Consider the following 11,240-nt stretch of genomic DNA (forward strand, 5'->3'; position numbering starts at 1 on the left):
CTAAGGTGGTTAATGACGTTTAGTAGCACGTGAACGGGCACCTGCACACTGTGGCGCTGTGTGCTGTGGCGAATCTGGGTTAAGATTTTGACAACAATATTGACATTGTTGTTTACCTAAGTTTATCTTTTGTGCAGATCATATTATCAAAATCAGAATCAGCCTTCTTGGCTTGGTTTGCGTAAACTAACAAGGACCCCCCCCCTCCATGAAAATCAAAGGCTACATATTCTCAGCTGACTCGTCAAAAAGTGCGCACCACCTTATTATTATCTGCAGGTATGTGACTTTTACTTACGTGAACATGGCTGCAAATTGACTTTTAATTTATGTATTTTCTGCCTTGGGCATTTTAAAATATGGATGTATGATGGTTAGAAGTGTAAATATCAATTAGAAACCTAAATAGATTTATAATTACTAATTTGCAAACAAATAACTGGCGTCAGTGACGTCTACCACAGGTCGAGAGGTGTAGTTGTAACTACACAACTTAACGATAGTGGTTGCGAACGTTTGTTGCTATGGTTTTGGGAAACACTAACGTAGTGTAACGATGCATTGTACTTTGTAAATTCGAAATATGAATGTAATTCTGCGGCATAAAGCAGATGTATTTGTTTATTGTACAGAAAAATACAAAATTAAATGTCAAGCAGTCAATTGACTACATTGCAGTCAAGAAGTAGGGCAAATTAATTTACGAAACCAAAACGTGGGTCAGTTGTCTAAGCCTCTATAGCGTAGCCTGTTAAAAACGTCGCAAAAGCCTACCCAAGGCTACAGATTAATTCTGAACAGTTATTTCTCTACTGGATCAATTATCACACCACTGTTTTGATTTGCGTAGTTGCGTTAACCCAACACTGACAATAATGTAGACAGCAAATTTCGATTTCCGTTACCACCGTGTAGTCAAGCCTTAAGCCATACCCAAGTAGCCTAAATCGAGGTAAATCGAGCTTTTTCAGAAGGGGCGGCAGGCAGAGCGATGTACAGTGGCAGAGCGACGCACAGTGGCTGAAAGTGGTACTATAGCTTCACGCAGCTTCACGCCTCGTAATGCGCGACTGAAGTGGCCATTTGAAAGCGATGCCCACTGTATCTTCCCTAAAACCTGCTGAAGATCAGAGATAGAGTCAATGGCGGAGGTTACTAACATAAACATGTCATAAACATGTTACATACTGTAATACGATAAAGGCTACCTTGTTGTACCTTGTCATGGTCATGGTGGTCAGTGTTCAGGGATACAGCTGAATCATGTGACCATTATCACATGTGGTATCATGTGGTCTAGTGTTATCCAATTGCGTGCAGTGAGATTTTTAAATGCATGCTTGTTGCCGCCCCTTGAGTTGGGCCATTACATTGCTCTTTGCCAGACCCTTAATCTTTCTAAACAAAGGACCGTGATTATTTGCAGGCAATACTGAGATGAGTTAGCTCACTTGCTAACATTAGCTGGTTCTTACCTTGGAGCAACGAGACATTCAGCTGCGAATGGGGCCTCCCACACTGCTTAATCCACTCTCAGCATTTGTCAAGCTTGCTGAATTGCTTAATTACAACACACTAGGGACATTAGGCCTGGGACAAACAATAGCACCACCCAGAGGCCAAATGACTCAAACTTCACTAAACTAAGGGCTTGTTTACACGTATCTAGATTTTTTAAAAAACTGATATTTTTGTATGCGTTTGTTTTTTAATCGCACTTACACGACATGCGATTAAAAAATATATCCATACACACTGGAACGCAAAATGATTCCAAAGGCGAATGTTAACGTAGAACCTAGAATAAAGTCTTGCCTACTTGTCTGCGTTGCTCTCCCTCCCTCCCCTCAATTAGCCTAATGGCAGGAGACGAAAGACGCATTGGTTTACCAGTGCTAGTTTATCAGTTTGGCAGAAATGACATGCACAACACAGTAGGCTATGATAGGCCAACAATATACAATATGAGATGGAGATGAGTTGTCAGTTATGTTATATCGTGTTATGGCAAGCATCTATTAAAATGTGCAAAAGCCTACAACATCTCACGGTTCATTTTACACAAATCGGCGTCTGTAACACGCAGGCCAAATGATTGCGCTAGTCAAAGTTCAATCGCATATCCGAGAATAAATTTAGGTAAATTTAAAATGTACAGAAGGCTACGCGATTTAGGCTGATCGAAGGGAAATATGGCAAAAAGAAAATCAAAAAGCGACTCATACATACACACTAATAGCCTATAAAACATTAGCTCTCGCCCATGTTCATTTTGTCAAAGTAGGCCTAGCCCTTGGAGGAAAAAAGGTTGGCGACACCTGCTTTATATCAACACCAGCAATTGCCACTTACACCCAAGTCAATAATGAAAACACGGATGCGCTGTTAGATGTTGCACTGCTGGAATGACGGATGTCACTCATTGGTTTAAATACACCCAAAAGACACCCATGACTGGTTAAAAAACGTAAGAACTATAACATGCGATAGGGTCAAAATGCTTAATGACAAAACGCCTACAGGTGTAAAAACATTAGGCTACATTTATTTAGCTATCCACAACGTAAACAAACAATTTTAAATGCCGTGTAGCCTACGCCTACAGACGCCATCCTGCGATCTTACATCCAGGCCTAGGCTAATTCGTAATAAGAATATATCTACATTTTAATAAAGACATGTAATAACACTGCCGCAGACATCCCAAGTCTCCCGGAAGTCTCCCATATTGATAGCGGCTCCCTGATGCCCGCAAATTAGATAAAATCTCCCGGAATCTAGAGTGAGCGAGTAAAAGCGTGCACGCAAGACCGAGACTACAAATCACGTATGCATCTGAGTTTAGTGCGCACACAACGGAGAGAGAGAGAGGGAGGGGTGGTGCGCGTGTGCCTGAAGCAAGACGTATCCTGATTGGCATGTTTTGCTAAATAAACCAATCAGTTTTCAATGATGTCGGGCTTTTATGTCTTTTATCCCGAACTAAATTAATCAGTTCAGTGTATCTAGGAACAGGAGCGTCTAGCAGAGTGCCCCAAAAAAATGAACATTTAAGACCCATTTCGCATCAGACTACACAAAAGTGTACTGTAGGCCTACCCTTGTCTCAAAAGAGTAAAAAATAATGATACTGTAGTTGCATGCTGCACTGTTTGTAACAGTGACCTAGTGGCGAGATGAACAAGCGCTGAGGATTCTGGGAGAACTTTGGGGTTGTTATTGTGTGTGTTTGTGCCTGTATTTACTGTTTATGTACCTGTTTTAGCGTAGCGTGATTCCCTTTAAAATTTTACCTTAGCCAGCAGGCTATAGCTCACTAGCAACTAGGCAGTTAAGTGGTAACCACAATTTTTTGGGGGCGACACTGACAAGATACAATGTCCGTCCCTGCAGACTGTTGTCCTAGTGTCCCTGTACCAGCATCACTGTAAGGTCTAAAATTAGCTACACTAGGGAGGGAGATATATGCAGCAACAAACTGCCTTCCCTCTTAGTGAGGGAGAGCTTGCCTCTCTGACCTCCAATAGGCCTACTTCACACTCAGATCTATCACAATAGCAATAGTTTGAAATGGACCTGTAAATGTTATTCTGTCTAAGATTTCTTATTAGTATTATTTCATGAAAACATTTAATTCAGCAAAAATAATCTAATGAATTCGATTGTTGTGAGTAAACTGAACATAACATTGTGCTCCAACAACACAAACCAAGATTTTCAGGTGTCACCTTCTATTGTCCTTTTCTATACCTGTGGAGCTATACTTGTCGTCTTGACCGTCTGTGGAAACCTGCTTGTGATCATCTCCATCTCACACTTCAAGCAGCTCCACACACCAACAAACTTCTTAATTGTTTCTCTCTCAACAGCCGATCTGATTGTTGGCACAGCTGGTGTGCCATTTCTGTTGGTGTTCATGAATCCAGGTTTGCACATTGATACAACCCTTCATTACGTAGCCTTAATATGTTCTGGATATGTTACATTTCTGTCTATTTACAATGTGGCCTTAATTTCCCTGGATCGGTTTTATGCTTTGAGCAACCCATTTCAGTACTCAAAGAAAGTCACAGTCAAAGTAATTTCTATTGTAATTTGCTCAATGTGGTTTATTTCATTTATGTATAACCTGGCTTTTGTTTATTTCGATGTAATAAGCACAGATGAGCTTGGGATCTGGGCAAACATAGACTTCATAGTCTCTTTCCTCTTACCATGTTGTGCCATCATTATTTTGTACATCAAGATATTTGTTATTGCTAGAAAACATGCCATAAGCATTAGGTGCACCAGAGAACAACACATTTCAGGTACTACAAAGTATAGAGAGACTTTTCCTAGAGGACATTCAGAGAGGAAAGCTGCCATGAAACTTGGGATTCTTGTCATTGTGTTTGTCATGTGTTTATTGCCATATTTTATAATTAGTCAGTTAAGTACCATTGTTCCAGCTACAATGGTTGTTCACGTTACAGATGCATCTGTGACTATAGTACAACTGAACTCTGCAATTAATCCAATAATTTATGCTCTCCTCTACCCCTGGTTCAGAAGATGTGCAAAGCTCATCCTCACATTAAGGATTTTCCGTCGTGACTCCTCTCTCAGCAATGTACTTACAAAAACTGGGCCACAGTGACATATCTGAAATATTTAGCTCCTCTCAATGTATGTCGTTTTGATTATATGTAATAATGCACATGAGTAACATTTCAGTAGGCCTAAGGCTGAAGGATATTTATTATCTTTTAATGCATAACAATGGTCAGAGAAAGAGAACATTAGTGAAAGTGATCGCCCCAACCTCAACTGTCAAAAGGCTCTCTGATCTTTACACTCCCAAAGACTTCCATTATTTTTTTTATCATTCATAGAAACTCTCATGCATTGACTATAAAGCACAGCATGTTCTGGCCAACTCGGATTGTATGCCTCTTGTAATCTATAAATAACTATGAATGTTATCTACTTATGTTAAATCTCGAATTGATCCATACAGTAATGGGCAGCCGTCTGATTATAGTACATTCATGTCAATTTTGTGCATAGCAGTGTTTTTGACTGAGGCCCACTTTAATGAAATGCAATTAGGTGAAATTGACACCCTCAGCCTAACCAGCTTTGTCGTGCCAGTCAGGTCTAGTTCCCTGTTCCCACGCCTGTGCCCTTTGGTTCTTTGTCTCTTTTCTCTCCCTCAAGTGCTATCGCATTTACTTCCATTTGGGCTGGTTAATAGAGTTTACAGTTTATTCATTGTATGTTTTAACAGGTTTATTTGGACATGCAAATGTGTTTTGTTTAATTGACATTCAACCTTTTTTATTTGAGTTATTCTAGTGTTATTTACCGTCTTGTTAGGGCCCAAGCACCAGGTGCGAAAGCGCCATTGTTTCTGTAAGTTTTATTATCATTAGGGCCTGAGCACCAGAGGTGAGAAGCCCTATTGTTTGTGGAAGGATTGTTGGGGGCCTATCACCGAAGGTATATAATTAATAAATTAATATATGTGTACATTTAGTGACTGTACGAAATTTAAAGTGTAGGATGGATCGATCATTATGACACCTTCTAAGTGTCAAGTTTGTGCATGCCAAGTTTCATGGAATTTCGTTCACGTGGGGGGGGGGGGGGGGCATACAATAAATTAATATATTTGTACATTCAGTGACTGTACACTACGCACGCATGCACGCACGCACACATAGACACATGCGTACACACACACATAAAGACACACACATAAACACACACACACATAAACACACAAGCACAGACACACATCGGACACACACGCACACACACACACAGTACACATGCACACACACGAATGCACATGCTGTGAGGGGGAAATGACAAAGATGGAATGATGATAGAAATGTTCTTAACCCAGTTTTAATGTCCTTGGTTCTTAATTAACTCAGTGATTTCCTATAATCAATTCAGATCTGTAATCACAAACCGTCCTATGTCAATTTGTACCTGCTTTAAGTAAATGTCTTTATTATTATTATTGTTATTATAATTATTTTATTATTAAGATTTTATGTATTTTTCTCCTCCCTCCTCTATAATGTATATCTTATTATTTATTTATTTTACTTTGTTTTATTTTATTTATAGGCCTAGACCTATACTATTTACATTTTGTTACTTCATTGTTTCTGTTATCTCGGCTTCATTGAAAATGAGGGCTTCCCTCAATGACCCTCCGAGAATAAATAAAGGTTGAATGAATGTATTGACTAAGTCATGTGTGTGTCCAGGGAGGTGTAATAATACAATGATACAATGATATTACGATACGATGCAAGGTATAAATGTGTGTATGAGAAATAACTGATTGTCTCTTTGGTGCACAGACTTTGTCTCTGTATCCTGATTGTAGGATGCATATGATACCTCTCTGCAGAGATTAATAAACTACTAACAAGAAAGACAAAACATACACAACTAAAACCTCTCATACACTGGTGAAACCATTTACTATTGAAACGCTCATATACACTACTGAAAAACATCCTCTCACACACACATACTGTATGAAACCATTCACACACTATGAAAGCCTCACATGCACAAGTGAAACATTTTACATACACTGCTGAAACGCTTTCAAACATAGGCCTACTAGTGAAATGCACTCACATACACATATGAAGCATTCACAAACTATAGTGAAAACCTCACACATACAGTAGGCTACACAACTGAAATGCTCTCACACAAACAAATGAAATATTAGCTTCTCAAATACACAACGAAAAAGCTCTCATTGAAACTAGTGAAACCTTTTACATACACTATTGAAACGCTCTCTCGCACACTAGTGAAATGCATTCATATGATACTGAAAACCTGACACATATACAAATAAAAAGCGCTTATATACACAACTGAAATGTTGTCTCACAAACTGCTGAAAAAAATCGTTTACATAACCCCGGTTCTCTGATAACAGAGTGAGGTATCTCACTATGGGAGACGCCCTCTGGCATGACCGACCACGGAAGCACCAATTACACCACGTCTGTCGCAGACAGACCAATCACAGCTGTGATACGGAGGGCCGCCCTCCATATATATACTACAGTATCAGCAGCTACTCGTCATTCATAGCATGCGCTCTTCCCCGTGCGTGAATGCAAGAAGGGAAGTGTGGTGAGATACCTCACTCTGTTATCAGAGAACCGGGGTTATGTAAATAACCTAACGTTCTCTTTCAAACATTCACTCGGTATCTCACTATGGGAGATATAGCCAACTCCCGGATTGCATGCTCGAGTTCGCAACAGACGTGACATGCCAACTTATAACACACATTGAACACTATTTGAGTTTGGTGTCCAAGTCCGACCAAACGGGCACCAACACTGAGGACTGCGTGAGCCAGTGAGGGCGCAGTAACATCCAGTCTATAAAATCTCATAAACGTATGGGGATTTTCCCAGCAAGCTGCGGCGCAAATATCACGGACTGATATTCCTCTGAACAGCGCCCAGGACGTAGAAATACCCCTTGTAGAATGCGCTCTGAGGCGCACCGGGAGCGGCACGCCCCTCGCCTCGTAAGCCAAACCAATAGCCTCCACCATCCAGTGAGACAAACGCTGGGATGAAATGGGGAGCCCCTGATGTGAAGTAGCCCATGACACGAACAGCTGACTACTTTTCCTAAGTATCTTTGTCCTGTCCACGTAAATGCGTAAGGCACGGCCTGGGCTCAGGCAATGGAGCCTCGCCTCTGAAGAGAAGGGGGGCAGGTGAAACGCGTCCAGGTCAAAAGAATTACACCTATAAGATGATTCAACGACCTTCGGAACGAAATCGGGGTTGGGCTGTAAAGACACTTTTTTGAATGAAGGGCTAAATTGCAAGCAAGAGGGATGCACTGACAGGGCCCGTAATTCACTCACTCGCTTAGCTGACACAAGCGCCAGTAAGAGGACAGTCTTGAGCGTAAGAAGCTTCAACTCGATTCCGTCCATCAGTTCAAAAGGCGGATGAGAGAGCGCCTCCAGGACCTCGGACAGGTCCCAGGACAGGAAAAGACGTTTTGTCGCTGGGAGTAAACGGCGTGCCCCCTTCATAAAGCGACACACCAGAGGGTGTTTGCCCGCCGACGCTTTGTCGAACCCCACATGACAAGCGGAGATGGCTGATAAGTAGACTTTAATCGTGGAGAAGGCCTTACCCTTGTCCAACAATGACTGTAGAAAACACAGCACATTAGCAAAATCACATTGGAAGGGCACGATTTGTTTGTCATCACACCACTTTTCAAACACATGCCATTTATTATCATATAGGGCGCGTGTGGAGGGTGCTCGAGCGCTTTGAATGGTGGCGATCACATTATCGGGGAGACCAACCGCATTCAAGTTGAACCACTCAGGGGCCAGACCCAAAGAGCTAGCCGGTCGGGCTAGGGATGAAATATTTGACCTCGCGCTTGGGAGAGAAGGTCCCGGCGCAGAGGAAGCTGCCACGGCTCTCCGTAGAGGAGTTGCGTTATCTCTGATAGCCACATCCTCCCTGGCCAAAGGAGGGCTATGAGAAGCAGTTACAGGCCGTGCTCTTTTACCCTGGCGAGCGTGGGTGAGATGAGACTCATCGGTGGAAACGCGTAAAGAAGCACGTTTGGCCACGGGTGAGCCAGAGCGTCCACACCCAAGGGAGCATCTGTGTCTGTTAGAGAGAAGTAGAGGGGACAGTGCGCGTTTTCGTGCGAGGCGAAGAGATCTACGGCAGCTTTGCCGAACCTCTCCCAAATCATCTCGACCACCTGAGTGTGAAGCCTCCACTCTCCGTAGAGGGGATTCCCTCTGAAAAGGAGATCTGCCCCCCTGTTTAGGACTCCCAGAATGTGTGTGGCGCGTATCGAGGCGAGATGCGTGCTGCACCACCTGTGAGCCTCTGAAGCTGGAGAGAGCGCGTCCCACCCTGTCTGTTGATGTAAGCTACCACGGTCGTGTTGTCCGACCTGATTTGAACATGACAGTTGTGGATGAAGGGGAGGAAGTGTTTCAACGCCAAAATCATTGCTAATAGCTCCAGGGCGTTTATGTGGTGGCTGCGGATGTGCAGAGGCCAGATGCCGTTTACTGTTCTGCCTTTGTACACCGCTCCCCAGCATGTCAGGGACACGTCTGTTGTTATTACCTTCCTCAGAGAAACCATACCTAGGGGGGCTCCCGTGAGGAAGATCGCAGGGTCCCGCCACCAGCGTAGGGCTGCGAGGCATTGTGCAGTGATATAGCGCAATAGGAGATAGAATTTATCTGGACCCCCAGATATTCTATCCTCTGGCAGGGTGTCAAACAACTCTTTGTGAGATTGATGTTGAAGCCCAAATTTCTGAGGTGGGAGACGAGACGAGCCGTGTCTCGCTCCGATTGCTCTCTGGTTGAACAGCATAGAAGGTAATCGTCTATAAATGCTGATATCCTGAGCCCCGAGTGTCTCAGTGGAGCTAGAGCAGCCTCGATGCATTTGGTGGAAATTCTGGGCGCGAGCGTATACCCGAAAAGGACTCTCAGGTATTCGTAAGCTGTGCCCTGATGCGAACCTCAGATATTTCCGGTGTGCAGGTATCACGCCTATGTGGAAATATGCGTCCTTCAGGTCTACCGTAGTGAGCCAGTCCCCTGGCCAGATAGAGCTGAACAGTGTTTTGTGAGTGAGCATTCTGAAGGTGAATTTTCTTACATGACCGTTCAGAACACGCAAATCGAGGATGGGGCGAAGCCCCCCGTCCCGTTTCGGAACCAGGAAGTAACGGGAGTAATGACCCTTCTCCATTTCTCCCTTCGGGACTTTTTGTATAGCTCCCTTCTCTAGAAGGGAAGCTATTTCGGCTTCCAGAACGCGAGCTGATTCCCCCTGAGCCTCTGAAACTAAAACCCTGTTGAAAGGAGGTGGTTTCTTTATTAACTGTAATCGAAGGCCCTTCGATACGGTGGAGAGTACCCAGGGGGGGGGGGGGGGTGCCACACGCACGCCAGGCTTCTATTTGGGGAGCAAGGGGGCCGATGTGGTTTATTCGTTGTGTTGGAGCGCCCTCTGGCGAACACGGGGCGTGTGCCAGAGGGAGGTGAAACACTTCGTGTGAATTTCCCCGCACCAGAGGCTGAGGGCCTGGGCGAGGGCAAAATTTTAATATGTTTAATAACGGCTCTATAACAGAGGTTATCTGGCGCCACCGGTCACACTTTTCTCCTCTCCAGCGGAGCTCCGAGAGGGGCTGGGGAAAAAGTATGTGCGGGAGTGCTTGTGAAAACTGACTGTGAGATGGGGAAGTTGAACTGGCCATGACACATTGTAAACACTTTATTGACATTACCCTGCAGTGAGACTCCGTGAGTGACTGCGAGGGGTGACTGCACTCGATTACGCTCTCTTTGTACACCGGGGAAGCCGGGCTGGCTGAAGCACAATGAGCTGGGGTTTCTGGTGCTTGCAGACGCCTCTTCTTTTGCGGAGGGGGCGAAGCGCTGCTGGCGGGGGGGAACAAGCCAGGTAGCCCTAGGAGCTGGCTGATCATCCCGTTGGCGAGAGACACCTAAGTATCCCCTGAGGGTTACCAGGCCGGTGCCTGGCGGCGGCCGCGAAGAAGGTGTTCCTCGCCCAGGACCTCGGGCCTGACGCCCTAGGCTGGGTGTTCGCGGTCTGCTCAGCCTGTTGGGGTCTGGGTGGCCTGACTGGCTGCTGGAATCCCCTCGGCTGCTGCGGGGATGGTGTCGGGGCGCGAGCCGTCGAAGCGGGGTGGGGTGTCTGTTTGCGAGGCATACATACATCAAACGCCTCGTTCTCCTTCTTCTGCAGGTCGCACTTCGTGCGCATTGCAGCGATTGCTGGGCCGAAAAGCACCTTCGGGTCAACCTCGGCATCGAGGAGATCCACCTTTTCTTTGTCGTTTAGGCTTGATAGATTCAGCCACAATGACCTCTCACCGACGACGGCCAGTCCCATGGTGTAGCCGCAGCATTGGATCGCGCCGCGTGAGGTGCGGAGATTCAAATCTGTTATGTAGCATATCTCCTCCCAAAGGGCTGGATTCGGGTTTCCGGAGTCCAGCTGGGACCCCATCTCGTCCAGCAGCTCGGCTTGGTAGGCTGTTAGAAGAGTGGTAGCGTTGAGGGCTCTAACCACGAGGCCAGACGAGCTGTAGATTTTCTGATAAATGGACGCCGTGAAGCGGTCCATTTTCCCTGGCAGTGTCAGGTTACACGCGGAGAGGGAGGT

General features: G+C 44.9%; 2 pseudogenes; both read right to left on the reverse strand.

The window, feature by feature from the left end:
• Positions 1 to 8,373: 8,373 nt before the first annotated feature.
• Positions 8,374 to 9,260, reverse strand: LOC143110334 (uncharacterized; annotated as a pseudogene).
• A 5-nt stretch (positions 9,261 to 9,265) lies between these two features.
• Positions 9,266 to 10,539, reverse strand: LOC143110336 (uncharacterized; annotated as a pseudogene).
• Between the last annotated feature and the right edge of the window lie 701 nt (positions 10,540 to 11,240).

This window comes from Alosa pseudoharengus, unplaced genomic scaffold, assembly GCF_046254945.1.
Source record: "Alosa pseudoharengus isolate Yale_2024_CS ecotype anadromous, Long Island Sound unplaced genomic scaffold, YU_APseudo_1.1 YU_APseudo_1.1_scf_7, whole genome shotgun sequence".
Classification (NCBI taxonomy): domain Eukaryota; kingdom Metazoa; phylum Chordata; class Actinopteri; order Clupeiformes; family Clupeidae; genus Alosa; species Alosa pseudoharengus.